At 45.1% G+C, this 15,899-nt stretch overlaps 1 non-coding gene across 1 annotated transcript; it reads right to left on the reverse strand.

The window, feature by feature from the left end:
- Nucleotides 1-9,491: 9,491 nt before the first annotated feature.
- trnas-gga (transfer RNA serine (anticodon GGA)) lies at nucleotides 9,492-9,573 on the reverse strand. The gene has a single exon. It is a non-coding gene; the product is annotated as a tRNA-Ser (tRNA).
- Nucleotides 9,574-15,899: the final 6,326 nt, after the last annotated feature.

A 15,899-nucleotide genomic window follows, 5' to 3' on the forward strand; every position in this document is an offset into this window, starting at 1 on the left:
ACGCGTTCCCAGCGGAGACGGGAGAGGTAATCATGGTAGATTCAATTAAGATGCGCCTGGATAGATGCATGAGGAGGTGGGGACCAGAGGGATACAAATGCTTACGAATTGGGTGACAGGTTTAAACAGTAGATTTGGATCGGCTCAGGCTTGAATGGATGAAGGGGCTGTTCTTTGTCTGTAGATTTTCTTTGGTTTTTCTTCTTAAATTAGATTACTTACAGTGTGGAAACAGGCCCTTCAGCCCAACAAGTCCACACTGCCCCGCCGAAGCGCAACCCACCCATACCCCTAGATCTACCCCTTACCTAACATTACGGGCAATTTAGCATGGCCAATTCACCTGACCTGCACATCTTTGGACTGTGGGAGGAAACCGGAGCACCCGGAGGAAACCCACGCAGACACGGGGAGGATGTGCAAACTCCACACAGTCACCCGCCTGAGGCGGGAATTGAACCCGGGTCTCTGGCGCTGTGAGGCAGCAGTGCTAACCACTGTGCCACCGTGCCGCCCCCGAATTCTGCCATGCTCATTACAGAATTTACGAGGTCTAAGTGCCTGAAGTGAATCGATGCTGAAACACTCGTAATAACAAATCTGAGGCTTGGCTTTCGTGTGGTAGAGTGGTCGAGCAGTCTGATATGCTGGATTTTTTTTAAGCTTCAGTCTGTATCGAGTCGTGGCTTCAAATCCCAGAATCGTAAATCAGCTACGATGTGGAGATGTACGTGAGAGAACTGCGCATGTGTTGATGCCTTTTAATTTGAGTGTTTGCAGCTCCTCAGTGTGCTTTCCCTCTCGGTGATAAAATCAGCAACCGTCTCTGAAAACAACGCAAGTTCCTGCTGTCCGACGTATACTCATATCCAGTCGATAACTGTGCTTTTGGATATCTGCGTTGCCAGTTTCTGTGTCTCAAATGGTCAGGGCATTTGGCTGAAATGTTGGTGGTTCCAGCCCACTCTGGGCATAAAGCCTCAAATATTTCAGCACAAGCATTTACAACGACCATGTATCGACATTGTAACCGCGAAAACTCATCCATGTTTCACCCCAAGTCCGCAGGGAGTGAGACGGTTACACTCAGCAGAATATGACATCATTTTCTCCAAGCTCCCGATGCCAACAGAAAGCGGCCACTGCAGTTTCAATCAGCGGCTTTCTGCCAAGCCATGGGAAACAACTCGTGGAAATTTCTCCCTTGGTAACAGCTCTTTCCGTGTGAAAGGAGCAAAACTTTCATTTTGAATTGGAACCAGCTTCAGGACATTGGAATATTGCTCCCGTTCTTGGAACGTGTTATAAATAAAATTCCTGACTTGAAAATAAGAAGTGGTGAAGGTTTTAGGTCGAAAGAACAAAGAAAGTGTTGATTGTGAGGACCCTGTCTCGTCAGCAGATGGGAAATTCCCAACACTGTAAACGGAAATGATTGGGTTTCCTTAGGTAATTTCCAGACTGATTTACTGTCTGCCAGAGTGACTGGAAATCACTTCAGCAATCTAAAGGTGAGGTGAAAAATATGAAGATATTAAGTTTGAACCTTAAATCCCGCGACAAGTGCTGAATAGGTTTTAATGCTTTGAAGGAATAACTGAAGTGAAAGGTATGAATGATGTTTTTGTGATGAGAACAGAGAACACAGAACAATACAGCACAGAACAGGCCCTTCGGCCCACGATTTTGTGCCCTACATTTGTCTTAGTTTATGTACCCTTCCATGTACCTATCCAATGCCAATTAAAGGTCTCCAATGATTCTGACTCTGCCACTCCCACAGGCAGTGCATTCCATGCCCCCATCACTCTCTGGGTAAAGAACCTACCCCTGACATCCCCCCATACCTTCCACCCTTCACCTTAAATTTATGTCCCCTTGTAACACTCTGTTGTGCCCGGGGGAAAAGTTTCTGACTGTCTACTCTATCTATTCCTCTGATTATCTAATAAACCTCTGTCAAGTCACCCCTCATCTTTGCCGTTCAAATGAGAAAAGGCCTAGCACTCTCAATCTCGCCTCGAACGACGTATTCTCCGTTCCAGGCAACATCCTGGTAAATCTTCTCTGCACGCTCTCCAAAGCTTCCACATCTTTCCTCAGGTGAGGCGACCAGAACTGCACACAGTAATCCAAATGTGGCCTAACCAAGGTCCTGTACAGCTGCAACATCACTTCACGACTCTTGAATTCAATCCCACTGCTAATGAACGCTAATACACCATAGGCCTTCTTACAAGGTCTATCCCCCTGAGTGGCAACTTTCAAAGATCTATGTACACAGAACCCAAGATCCCTCTGTTCCTCAAACTTACGAAGAACCCTACCGTTAACCCTGTATTCCGCATTCTTATTTTTCCTTCCAAAATGTGCAACCTCACACTTGACAAGTTTGAACTCCATCTTCCACTCCTCAGCCCAGCTCTGCATTATATCTAAGTAACTTTGCAGCCGACAATAGCCCTCCTCACTATCCACAACTCCACCAATCTTCGGATCATCTCCAAATTTACTGACCCACCCTTCGATTCCTTCTTCCAAGTCATTAATAAAAATTACAAACAGCAGAGGAACCAGAACTGATCCCTGCGGAACTCCACTTGTAACTGAGCTCCAGGCTGAATATTTACCATCTACCATTACTCTCTGCCTTCGACCGGTTAGCCAGCTTTCTATACAACTGGCCAAATTTCCCTCAATCACAAAGTACTGAGCTGTTAAGATAATTTTTGCAGCACTGGTGGACATGAAGGTCAAATTACGATCACGGTTCAAGAACATTTAGTCTGTGGAAGTGGTATGTGACCTTAGTTCAAAATATATGTTTCCGTTCTTTCAGTACATCTTTTTGACTCCAAAAAACATTGATTGTTTTCTGTATTCACTTTGTTTCGCGATATCTGTCTTCTGGTCGACCAGGGACACCTTGAATTTGCGTCTGCATTGAATAAGGTTTCGCTCCTTCTTTCGAGAAGCAAACCTGTGCATGATGTAACATTTATCATGATGATGGCTAAGAAGTTCAAAATGCATATCGCTTTATGGATCGTGAGCAAGAATGAAGTGATCCACTGGCGAACAGATGTCACAACGCCCCATTGCTACCTCGGGCCTGAAGCGGTCCATTGGCAGAGTCAACAGACAGGAAATATCTATGTGACTAGTCCTTTATTCAGTTTGAATTGATACCAATGGTATTGCTGTTTTGTGCAGAAAATTGTCAACATCACTGACGCTACAGTCAATATTTAAGTCACATCTACTCCATGGATTGCCTTCTCGTATCAGAGCATGTCGACATGAAAAAACTCTAGCTCTGATAGCAAAGGGTTTTTCATTAAACTGGGAGTATGTTTAACTAAGCATTTCAGACAGCCAAATTGAATAATTGGCATTTGGTTCTTCAAGCTGAGCTCTCCACACCAACTGCTCCAACGAAGGTCGTGGATAAGGTCCCCATCGACTATTTTGGTCAATTGTAGCCTCATCAACAACCTATTGTTCTGAACAATGCTACCCCACGAGCAGAGGGCTAAGTTTGCTTTTCATCGTTAATTTTCAATTTCAGTTCTTAATGCACTGTTTCTTACGAATGTGGACAGCAGAAGACCGTTAACATTCCATTTCTAATATTTCCAGAAAATTCTATTCCGCTGAGCCATTCTGCTTCCAGGCAGCTCGCATTGACAGGAGAAAACAACTGTTCTCAATGTACTCGCTAAACATTCTCTGATTTAAAACTTACATTCGCTCTACTCTTGAGCTCTTTTCTAGTCCGACTTCTGAATGAAACAATGTTTCAAATCTTCTTGGTTTCGAACTCGTCAACAGGTTATATCCTGTTTATCCCTTTTCCCGTGTTTTCAGAGCTGTCGAATAATTCTTGTCATTTGGTTTTGTCGTGTCCGTCTGACAGTTTATCTGATCGGTTTTGAATGACATTTTTGCTGAACAATGTATGTACTACCGTTCAAGTTGTGCCAGTAGATGTAGAATATTTGGGCAAAAGCAACCATTATTCATAGAATATATCTAATCCTCTCTGAGGGCAGTCACCAATTTATTGTTATTTCTAAATGAATACTTTTGATCAACTTGTTTAGTGGTTTCATATGGTGAATTATTTCTATATTTTGAAAGCAACAAGACAACATGCTTGTGGATTCTGGAGAAGTGGGGGCTACAACTCCTGAAAAGGATTTGGAAAATCACAAATTGAATATAATGAGGACAGAAGATGCTGGGAAGTCATCATCGACAAAAAAAAAACAACTGGAACTGGAAAGAAAAACCACAGCAGTTCATGCAGCATCTGAACAGCAGTCGAGTCGACATTTCAAACAGGACTCATCGTCAGCACTGGAAAGGGGGAAGGGAGCTGAGAAATAATTACAGAAAAGGGTGCGGCTTTGGGGACAGGAAGGTAGGATGGTTTTAAGTGGGTCCATGTAGGAGGAGCATAAGATTGGGGCTGTGTAAGGTGTCAGTTCGAAAGAAGATTGACACGTTAAGTCAATTCCAGTAGACAGTACGGAGGGGGAAATTTGCAACCTGGTAATTTCTATGTTGAAACCTTAAGTTTGTAAGTTTCTGGCGGAAAACGAGGTGTTTTTCCTAAAGTTGAAGTGTGGACTTATTTTGACAGAGGAGGAGTTCCAGGTTAGATCCGCCGTTGGGGGTGTGGGAAACGAATTTGTCATGGCTAGAAACGGGATGTTTGAGTTGGTATGGGCGCGCATAACATGGATGCTTCTGAAACAGTCACCAAGTTGCGCTCGGTCTTTCAGGGTGCAACAGCTACTGCCACACCTCACCTCACAGCGGCCTTTCCTGACTTAGGGCGACTTAATTTCAGTTTTGTTCGGCATGGGGGAAACAGGAAACCCAGTATTTACAAGTATTTTTACATTATGCAAACACTGCTACAGTCCAGGAACTGGCCGAAAATGAACCTGACCAGGAGTTTGTGCTGGACTTAAAACAAACCCATGATAGTCAGATCTCTCGACTATTGGACTCTACAATGTCTCCTCCCTGGACAAAAAGTTGGACTTCATTCTACTGTGGCTGAGACTGCTATGTCTTTGTTTTCATGGAAACATAGCTTCGCGACAGAGGTCCAGACATTTCCATCCAGCTGGATGTTCTTGCCTTGTTTCTTGCCATCCGTAATGCAACTCTGCGCAGGAAGGCTCGAGGTGGGAGTCTCCGTGTCTTCATCAACACGAAATGGTGCAAAGATTCTGAGCAAGTCTACAGTCACTGCTCATAACTTGTGCAGTTGCTGATTATTGGATGCAGACCATTTTATTTGCCATGGGAATTCACTGCTGTCCTTATAGTTGGGGTGTACCTCTATATTACTTGCAGTGTTAATGATCAGGAGGCATTCTGTGAACTGTATGAGGGTATTAGCAGACTGCATAATGCACACCCTGATGTGACTCTTTATTGTTACTGGAGATTTTAACCATGCAAATCTCAAATCCGTGCTTTCTGGGTGGCACAGTCGCTCAGTGGTTAGTACGACTGACTCACAGCGCCAGAGACCCGGATTCAATTCCTGCTTCGGGCAACTATCCGTGTGACATTTACACGTTCACTGCTTCTGCGTGGGTTTCCTCCAGCTGCTCTGGTTTCCTCCCACATTACAAAGATGTGCAGTTGAGGTAAATTGGCCATGGTAAATTACGTGTAGTGTTCGGTGCATTTGTCAGGGATGAATGTGATGGGGTGTGTTGCTCTTCGGAGGTTTGGTGTGGCCGAAGGGCTTGTTTACACGCCATAGGGAATCTACTTTAATCTAAATTATATCAGCAAATGGGCATTGTATTGAGAGCGGGCAGCATGCCGTATATTGTCTGTGCAAAATTCCTCAATGCAAACAGGGCAGAGCCTGCCTGCATTTTGGCTTCTCAGACGACATCACTGTTATGCTAAATCCGCTGATCAGATGTGTCAAACCAGTTCTGAAGCAGGGGAAAACCTGGCTAGCACGAGCGGTTTCTGCTCTTCAAAATTGATTTGTGCACACTACCTGATACCTGTTTGATGAGGAAGCAACCGATTGTGACTCCACCAACTTAGAGAAGAACACAATATCAGTGATTTGCTTCATTAACAAGGGCACGAAGACGTCACTCTGTCTAAGGATCTCTTCAACCAGAAGCCTCGATGACCACAAATTTGCGTGCACTGCTGAGGACCCGTGATTCTAACTTCAGAGCACGTGACAAGCTGGCATTGACAACAGCGAGGACCAATCTGTGCCACGCCATCGAAGAGGCAAAACACGCACACGTCCAGAGAATATGCAGCCTTTTTCAGGACAGTGAGATGCAGAGCATATGCAAGAGTATTAAAGCCATCACCAAACACAGCACAGCATCGCCTGCTGGTGTTGGTGATGCCTCCATCCCAGATGAGTTTAACAAATCTCTGCATGTTTGGGCCATGAAAAGTTGTTGCCGTGAGGAAGACCATTCCAAGGACGAGGTGTTGTCTCTTACCACGACTGACATGGGGGAAACCTAAAGCATAGTTAATCCACAGCAGGCTGCTGGACCACATACATTCATGCCAGACTGCTCAGAGGATCCTCTGACGTACAGACAGAGGTTCTCACGGACATCTTTAACATATCCCAGATTTGTGCCATTGCTCCAACGTGCTCCAAGTCACTATGATCGTCCCTGTGCCGAAGACGTCATCAGTGCCCGGTCTCAATGACTGCTGCCCCGTTACGTTATCACTCACCATCATGAATTGTTCCGAGAGGCCTTTGATGTGACATATTATGACCTTGTTGCTCTCCCCTCCCCCCCCTCCCCAAAAGAAGCTCTGCAGTTTGTTTGTCACTCCAATCGCTGTACAGATGATGCCATCTTTCCAAATCTCCATCTGGACAAGAAGAACACCTTCGTCAGATTACTGTACATTCAGTTCCGTTCTACATTTAATACTGTCATTGCTCATCCTCTGACTGCAAAGCCGGGTCTGCTGGGCTTGAATGCCTCCCTCTTTAACTCGATCCTGAACTTACCGACTTGGATCCCACAGTCATCCCCAAATTGTAAATAGCATCTCCAACATCATCGCACTCTGCACGGCGCTCTCCAGGGATGTGTGCTTGGTCCACTGCTCTTCCCCCTGATTTCACGCGGCTATGCAACGATGTCCAGTTCATATTATATAACTAAGTTCGTTGTTAACATGACGGTAGTGGATCTCATTTGCAGGACTGATGATTCAGCATACAGAGAGGACGTGCAACAGCTAAAGGACTGCTGCTGAGCCAACACCCTGTCTCTAATCGTGGAGAAAACGAAAGAGATGGCTGTTGACTTAAAGACGTCACAGAGCCATCATGCTTTGGTGGACATTGATGGCTTTCCAATGGAGATTGTGAAGAGCCACAGATTTATTTGCGCGCATCTGGTGGGTGGTCTCACTTGGTCCCACAATGCCAGTTATATAGTCAAGAAAGCACAGCAGCGTCTCTATTTTCTGAGTAGGCTGAGGAAAGCCCCTCTCACACACGCTGTCCTCAAGGCATTCCAGAGAGGGTTCATGCAGAATATCCTGAGCAGCTGCAACACTGCATGGTTTTGGAATTGCGTCAGTTCGGATTGTAAGAACCTACAAGAGATAGTGAAAATTGCTAAGATGATCATCGGGGTATTTTTCCCTCCATCAAATAAATTTAAAACCCAAACTGATCCCCAAGGTAACAGCAATTTGGACAACCACACACATCTTTGATTCAAATTCTTGGCACTCTTGCCATCTGGCAGAAAGTTCAAGAAACTTTAGTCTCCCACAGCCAATCTGTATAATTGTTTCTTCCTCCAAGCTTTCAAACGTCTCTGCACTGTATGATCGCATTCGCTTCCATTTGCAATTTCTGGGCAACTTTTTGAATGTCTGCAAACAACAATGTTTTATTAATGATCATTCATTGTTGCATTGTTCTTTGTCCACCATTGTGTGTATTATCTTCTCTTGTCAGAAATTACTGCGCAACCTTACAGATTTTGCACTTTTTATACATTTTGTCCTGTCTTGCGTATGACTACTGTCACGTATTCTGTGTGTTTAAATAGCACCTTAATCCTGGAGCAAAGCTGTTTCCTTTTTTATTGTACCAAATTGTATATGGTAGAAATGACAAATAAAGCTACTATACGCTCTCTCTACTCTACTCTGTCTTGTCATCATGCAAGATCTCAAAGAATTGTTACAATGCACAAAAGATTTACCTGGATTTCCTCGAACCTGACTTACTGCATCCGTTGCTCGTGGTGCTGTCTCCTCTGCATCAGAGAGTCATAGTGCAAAATTGCAGACCATTTCAGGGAACATCTATGGTCTCCTCTGCTTTTTAGAGTTGACACTTCATGGTAAAGTTCTGGGAAGTGCTGCTGAACAGAGAGACCTTGGATTGCAGGTTCATAATTCACTGAAAGTGGAGCCGCATGTCGACAGGACAGTGAAGAAGCTCATTGGTATTCTTTCCTTTATTGGTCAAAACATTGAGTGTAGGAGATGGGAGATCATGTTGCGACAATACAGGACACTGCTTTGGTCACTTTCGGAATATTGTGTGCAATTCTGGTCTCCTTCCTATCAGAAGGATGTTGTGAAACTTGACCAGGTCCTCAAAAGATTGCCAGGAATGTTACCAGGGTTGGAGTATTTGAGCTATAGAGAGAGGCTGAGAATGCTGGCATGCATCGAAGGCTGAGGGGGGCCTTTATAGAGGTTTATGAAATAATGACGGACACGAATAGGATAAATAGAACAGGTATTATCCCTCGGGTAGTGGCGTCAGAATTAGAGGGCATGGATCTATGGTTAGACTTGAAAGCTCTACAAGGAGCCGAAGGGTTAACACTTTCATGCAGATGGTATTAATTGCATGCAATGAGCTGCCAGAGGAAGTGATGGAAATTGGAACAATTAAAGCATTTAAGAGCCACCTGGACGTTTCAAAGAATAAGAAGGATTCAGCGGGATATTGACTGAGTGCTGACAATCGGGAATAGAATAGGCTAGGGTGTCTGATCTGCATGGTGAATTGGAATGAGGGTCTGATTCCTTCGCTCTACATTTGTATGACTCTGTCACTCTATAATCTAGAATAATCACAAATTGTGTGTCTGAAATATAATCTCAGCTTGACTTTCAACTGATCCTAATAAAAAGCATTCATCACCTGCAGGTAAATGCATTGCATTGCTTTGCTTAATTGCCCCCTCCTGACGAACATCCAAATTTCACGATAGTTCGACAAATGTGTTTAAACTTATTCGTGTTGGAAGTTGGTGGCTTTTTGTGTCTCGAGATATAATTTACCCAATGAGATAACTGGGTCAGTTTTGAAATTACTTCGGATTTTTCACAGTTGAAAATTTACTTTTGATTGAAGGGAAAGCTCAAGCTCCACGAAACCCAAAACCTACAAGCAAATTCCCAACTTTTAAACGACTACACGCTCTGAGCAGGTGTCGAACCTACGCAGTGATGCACCATTGGATTTCCAAACCAACGCCTTAACCTCTCGGCCATCAAAACTGAGACACCGGTGCCACTTTTTATAGTAAAGCAACTGAATTCATGAAATACGAAAGTTGTTGGAAGAGCAATTTGTCAAGATCCAAAGAATTCGCCATATCCTTTTCAGAGACCCAGACGAACTTACCTCAGCAGATTGCCAGGCTTTCACCGCAACTTGGATTCTGACACAGCTGAACTTGTGGGAATGATTCTTCATCGAGTTATAGAGTCACGGATGTGCACCACACGAAGAGGATCATTGTCACACTGTGTCCGATCGATCGATTTTGACTCAATTGCTCAGCATCTGGTGCCAAAGTAATATGCGGCTGCGTTTTAATATTCATTGAAATATGGTGTCAGAAGTATTGATGCAAAGCCCATAAACACTGGCTACATTCGTAAAAACATATCAGAATTAGAGAGAATGCAGAACCGATTTACAGAAATGGATCCAGCAATTAATCCGTAAGTTCTGACATCAGGTAATGAACTTGTGAGCAGCAGAGAGGAAGATTGACCAAAGATTTGGAACTTGAAATCGTCTTGACGGAATCATTTGCAATGTTTTTTGCGGTTGTGCCATAGTCATCAAGTCCGAGAGAAATACAGCACGGGAAGTGGCCCTTCTTTCCAACTTGACCATGGTGGACAGATATCCTAAATTAATAGGTCCCATCTGCCAACATTTGGCCCACATCCTCTAAACCTTGTTACTCATATATCCATCCTGATGCCATTAAACGTTGCAGTTGTACCAGTCTCCACCAATTTCTCTGGCAGTTCATTCTGGACACGACTGAAAATGTAGCCCCTAACGTTCTTTTTAAATCCTTACCCACTAATTTTAAACCTATGCTTTCTCAGTTTTGACTCGCTCACCAGCGGGAAATCAACTAGTCCAGTCAACCTATCCATGTCCCTCATGATTTAATCAATAGCAACGATTTGACTTTATCATACTTATCAGGTGGGAAATGTGTGGAGATTATTTGTCGAAGGTAACAGTTTGAAATCTTTTTGATGTAGAAAGTCTGATGTACAGATTTTTAGAAATGCATCTTGGAGACGTTTTTAATAAGTCATTGCAGTCTAGGAGCAGTTATAGAAATCTGTTGTGAAAGCTGCAGAAGGATTTCAGGGCACGAGAAAGAAGCATTATTTCCAATGTATGGTGGCTCAGTTCGACCGCACTTTGAGTACAGTATGACGAATTATAATCCTCAATTTAGGAGAGATACTAATGCCGTATGAGCAATACCACGAATGGTGATTAGCCTTGATAACATGAATGAACGTTAGTCCTATGACTTGAAATTGGGCAAATTCGGCCTTTTTTTTAACATTTTAAAAACAAGAGAGGTAATCTCACTGAGAGTTGCAAAATATTTGAAGAGATAAACAGGGTGGTGCAGTTAAATTTTGTTCCCTCATTGGTGAATCTAAAAGCAGGAGAGCAAATTTTTAAAATGAAGCATTGTGATTTATGACCAAGATCAGAGCCTTGGATATTTGGTCATCACTATCAGCCTGACCCGCCGACACTTACTGCATCACTATAAACCTGACCCCTCACACTTACTGCCTTAATATCAGCGTGAACCCCTGAAACTTACTGCAGCGCTATCCATCTGGCACCCTCACATTTACTGCGCCACTTTCACTTTGACACCTTCATATTGACCGCATCACAATCAGCCTGACTGCCAAACACTTACTTTGTCACTAACAGTCACGCCATTACACTTCCCATGTTACTATCACCCTGACTCCTTACACTTACTGTGTCACTACCAGCCTAACTCAATCACACTTATTATGTCAGTGTCACACTGACGCCTCACACTTACCATGTCACTACAACACTGACCCCCTCAAACTTACTATGTCACTATAACCTTGACCCCCTCACACTTACTGCTTCACTATGAGATTCAACACTCACATTTACGGTGTCATTACCAGCCTGACTCACTCGCACTAATCACCTGACTATCAGCATTACTCGCTCAAATTTATTTCATCATTATCAGCCTGAGGCACTCATACTGACAGCGTCACTAACAGCCTGACCCTTCAAATTTGCTGCGTCACCTCACTCTGACTGCTTCACTGTTCCCCCGACTCCTCTCAGTTACTATATCATTATCAGCCTGAACACCGCACACATACTGCGTCACTATTACCCTGATATCGCGACATGTACTGCGTCACTATCAGCCTGAGCCCCTCATACTGACTGTGTTTGTATCTCTCTGATCCCCTCAGAATTACTGCATCACTAGCACTCTGGCACCCTCACACTTACTGCATCACGAACACCCTGACATATGCGCAACCACTGCATCCCTATCAGCCAAACCCCACTCAATAACGGCATCACTATTGCTCTAACCTGCTCACACTTTACCTTGACACTCTCTCACTTAGTGCGTCAACATCAGCCTGACCCCCCTCATGCTTCCAGCATCATTACCAGCCTGATACTTTCAAATGTTGTGTCGCTATCAGACTGACCACTCATACTTACAGCATCACTATCACCTTGAACCCCCACACTTAGTGCGTCCAGATCAGCCTGATCCTTTCACAACTTCTTGCGTCACCTTCAGCCAGACCCTGCACACTTTCACTCTGACCTCCTCATACTTGCTGCATCACTATCACCCTATCCCACTAACACCGTGTGTGTCACTATCACCCTGACAACTCATACTCACTGCACCACTATTAACCTAACTATATCATAATTAGGATATCATTTACAGCCTGATCCCCATACACTTACTGTGTCACTATCAACCTGTGTCATTCTCAATCTGACACCCTCAAAGTGTCTGCATCACTGTCACCCCGAACACGTCACACTTACAGCATGGGTTTCCACCTGATACCTCACACTTATTGCGTCACTAGCATACCAACACTCTCACCCTTACGGCGTCACTACGAGCCTGACACCTCACACGTACTGCATCACTATTAGCCTGACCCACTCATACGTTTTGCATCACTACTACCCTGACCACCTCACAATTGCTGTGTCACTATCAGCCTGACCCCATCACTATCAAGCTGACCAAGCTAACAATTACTGCATCACGAACAACCTGACCCCCTCACACTTTCTCTGTCACTATCACCCTGACCCTCTCACGCATAATGCGTCACTACCACAATGACACACTCACATTTTCTGCGTCGTTATCAGCCGGACCTTCCGGCACACAGCGTCACTATCAACCTGGCCACTCACACCTGCATGCCTCAATATCAGCGTGAACCCCTCACACTTACTGCATCACTGTCTATCTTCCATCCTCACACTTACTGCACCAGTTTCACCTTGACATCCTCATTTTTACAGCGTCACTACCAGCCTGACAGCCATACACTTATTGCGTCACTATAAGTGACGCCGTCGCACTTCCGACGTTACTATCACCCTCACTCCGAAAACCTACTGCGTCACTATCAGCCTGACTCCATCACACTTTTTGTGTCTTTATCAGACGGACGCCTCACGCTTACCATGTCACTAAAACACTGCCCCATCACACTGACTGTGCCACTATCAGCCTGATCCTTCAGGTGCACTGTGTCACTCTCACCCTGACCCACTCACACTTTTTGTATCAGTTTCAGTCTGATGCCTTGCACTTACTGTATAACTAAAACTCTGCCCCCTCACACTGACTGTGTCACTACCAACCTGAACCCTTCACACTTACTGCGTCAATATCAGTCTGACCCCTCAGACTGACTGCGTCACTCTCACTCTGAAACTCTCTCATTTACCCTGACCCACTCACACAGTCTTTGCCAATTTCACCCTGACAGCTTTATTTTTACTGTGTCACTATCAGCCTGACCGCCACACACATATTGCGTCACTATCAATCACACCCTCACACTTCCTATGTTACTATCACTCTGAATCCTTACACTTATTGTGTCACTATCAGTCTGACCCCTCACACTTACTGTGTCACTATCAGCCTGACTCCATCGCATTTATTGTGTCAGTATCAGACTGACGCCTCTCACTTATCTTGTCACTAAAACATGCCCCGTCACATTGACTGTGTCACTATCAGTCTGACCCCATCACACTGACTGCTTTACTATCGCAATGCCCGTCTCTCACTTACGACGCCTTTTACACCCTGACACCCCACATTTGCTGCTGCAATATCAGACTGTGGGCCTTAAACTTACAGTGTCACTGTCATCCTGACCCCTTACACTTACTGCGTCACCATCACACAGGTATCTCACACCCAATGTGTCACTACCATCCTGAGCTGTTTACACCTATGGCGTCACTATCACTCTGACCCCAACACACTAACTGCATCAATATCAGCCTGACCATCTCACACATACTGCTCCACTACCAGGCTGACTCCCTTACATATACTGAGTCACTTTCAGACTTACCCCTCATGCTTACTGCGTCACTGTCACCTTGACTCTCCAATACTTACTGCGTCAAGGTCATTGTGCGCCCATACTCTTACAGTGTAACTATCATTCTGACAACGTCACATTTACTGCATCAAGATTAGCCTCATCCCCTCAAACTTAATGAATCACTATCAGCTTCAACACTCACATTTACTGCATCACCTCTAGCACTACCCCTGAACACTTACTGCATCCCTATCCGCCTTACCCCCTCGCATTTGCTTCATCACTATCAGCCTGAGACACTCACACTTACAGTTTCACTACAACCTAGCCCCGTGAGTGCATCCACATCACTGTCACCCTAACCCCTTGCCCTTACTGAGTCACTATACGCCTGACCCCTCACCTGTTTTGCGTCACTATAAGCCTATCCCCTCACACGTTCTGTGTCACTATCACACTGACCACTCACAATTACTGCATCACTAGAACGTGACCACCTCAAAGCATCTGCGTCACTGTCACCCTGACCCCACCACACTTGCCATGCCACCATCACAATGACACATTCACACAGTCTGCTTCACTATCATAATGACACCTCACACTCACTGCGTCACGCTACCATCCTCCCCTCATACTAACCTGTCACTATCATCCTGATCCACTCACATTTATTACGTTACGATCACTCTGCTCCCAACAAACCTACTGCGTCACTATCAATCTGACACCCGCACACTTACTGTGTCACTATCAGCCTGACACTCGCACACTTCCCGCATCACTATCAGCCTGAACTCTCATAATTTCACCGTCTCTAACAGTCTGACTCCTCAAATTTCCTGCACCACTATCACCATGGCATTTAACACTTACTGGGCAGTATTAGCCTGATGCCCTCAACTTACAGCATCAATATCAGCCTGAACACTCACACTTACTCCGTCAGCATCACGCTGACCCCCTCTCATTCACTCCGTCACGATCACCCTGTACCCTCCCACTTCCTGCATCAGGATCTCTCTGACTCACGGACACTTACTGCATCACTATCAGCCTGACCCCTCACACATACTGTGCCACTGTCAGCCTGACCCCACCACACTTGCTGTGTCTCTATCAGCCTGACCCCCTCACACTTACTCCTTCACTATCACACTGACCCCTCACACTTAGCGCATCACTATCAGCCTGACACCTCACTCTTACTGCGTCACTATTCCCCTCACACTTCACGTTTACTGGCCACTATCAGCCTGATGCTCTCACCTTACTGTGTCACTACCTGGCTGAAAGCACGCACTTCCTCCCTCACTATCACCCTGACTGCCTCACACTCACTGCGTCAGTCTCTGCCTGACCCCCTCACACTTACTGCGTCACAATCACCCCGTCCCCTCCCAAATTATGTGTCAGAATCAGCCTGACACAGTAAGACTTACTGCATCACTATCAGACTGATCTCTTTCCAATTACTGCGTCACTATCAGTCTGACCATTCACTCTAACTGCGTCACTGTCACACTGACCCCCTCGCACTAACTGCTTCGCTATCACCCTGACCACCTCACACTTAATGCGTCACACTTAATGAAAACCGTCAGGCGCCCCTGACATGAGGTGTCTTGCAAATGTGTCGGGTCCACTCTGCAGAGTCCAAAACTAAACGTTATCTTTGCTCTTGGGAGCATTTGAGTCGAGTCGATTGAAATCCCATGGCAGTAAACTTGGGGGCCTGCCCAGACCCTGCGACTGGGTAAGATTCTGAAGATTCCAAGGAGGCGGATGCAACAGTGCGTTGAGCGCTGATTTGGCCCCTTTCCGTGAGAGGACAGTGGATATGTGGATCGCCCCAGCGTCGCGGTCTGAATCCAATAGGGTCGGGGAAAGAATTGTGGCTAAAGTAATCCGACAGAGAGACTAGTTGGAAG

The sequence above is a fragment of the Chiloscyllium punctatum genome, unplaced genomic scaffold (genome assembly GCF_047496795.1).
Source record: "Chiloscyllium punctatum isolate Juve2018m unplaced genomic scaffold, sChiPun1.3 scaffold_192, whole genome shotgun sequence".
Classification (NCBI taxonomy): domain Eukaryota; kingdom Metazoa; phylum Chordata; class Chondrichthyes; order Orectolobiformes; family Hemiscylliidae; genus Chiloscyllium; species Chiloscyllium punctatum.